Below are 1,381 nucleotides of genomic sequence, written 5' to 3' on the forward strand. Positions count from 1 at the left end.
TATTGTGTGACAGATTTCTGTTGTTTCACCAACCGATACCCATGGCGAATAATGATTTTCAGAAGGACAGCCTTTTTCTATCTCTGTTTTTTTGCCCCAGTAGTCCAGTCAATCTACGAAAATTTATAGCCGAACCTAAAAGTAATTGCAACACAAACAATTTTATTGTTAAATGATAAGAAAATACATTCTAAACAACATCCCAAAAATTCTCCAAAGTGCTCTTGGGGGAACATCTCGGAACTTGACAATAAACAAGTTTTTTTGTCGGCCATCTTGGATTCTATTGTTTTTTATGAGCGCACTGGCATATAGAGTGATCTCGTCGAGAGTGTGTTTGCGTCGTTAGTGCGCCATGAATAACAATAGAATACAAGATTGCTGACAATTTTTTTATTGTTGAATTTTGGGAAGCTATGAAGACATGCTACTTAAACTAGGTTAAACATTAGATTGACTGGACTACAGTATAGGTAAAAAGATTTTTAACAGTTTCTCGAAAGAAAGTATAAGAAATAGTGAATAGGAGCTATTGCTTCTGTAAGATTTGACTGTGATGCCCGTGTCGACCTATGCCATCGATGAAAAGATGACATTTTCAAGGGATGAATGAAAAAAGGACAACTTTATATGTGGAAAAATAAAAGAGAAAACGCAAAAGCTTGAACTAAGTTATTAAGAGTAAGACAATCCAGGTGTTTAGAGTTATTTATTTTATAAATCTTAAGCATAGTGTAAACAGGATGAAAGGAAGGGCATTATCTATCTTAAACATATCAACCAGCCCCAACTATCAAAACAAAGATCTTAATGCACTGTGACGTCGACACACCTCAGGCCATCCGCCATGCTTTACTTTATCGCTGTCAAGCTCCACTTTGATGGCCTTTCCTTTCGAGACAATTATTCCCGATTGTTTTTTCTTCTGACTTTTATTAATACCTTACTGCAAGTGGCAATATTTGAACATAAGGGCACTCATGATTGGTCTCATATCAGGGGCTCGTACCCAGAATTATTAGAGGGTGTGTGCGGTCATAGATATCTTATGGAAAAAGGAGAGTATTTGATAATCGTTTTATAAGGAATGGCCCGCTAAGCAGAGAGGGAGGGGGGGAGCTTAGCTGGGGGAGGGGGGGTGGATGCGCGGGCATCCTAGGCACACCCCATATCTACGCGCTCTGGCTAGTGGGTCTATCGGGTAAAGAATAAAGGTCTGTTAGTAGGAAGAGGAGCTAGGGAAAAACTAGATTCTAACTTTACACAAGGCGGAGATCAAAAAGGACATCTCTATAAGCGCTTCCGAATCTCGTTTGAAACTCATTGGGGTTTACCCCTTACTCTTGCCGATAAAATAAACAAGGCTTGACGATAAAATAAA

This window comes from Nematostella vectensis, chromosome 2 (genome assembly GCF_932526225.1).
Source record: "Nematostella vectensis chromosome 2, jaNemVect1.1, whole genome shotgun sequence".
Classification (NCBI taxonomy): domain Eukaryota; kingdom Metazoa; phylum Cnidaria; class Anthozoa; order Actiniaria; family Edwardsiidae; genus Nematostella; species Nematostella vectensis.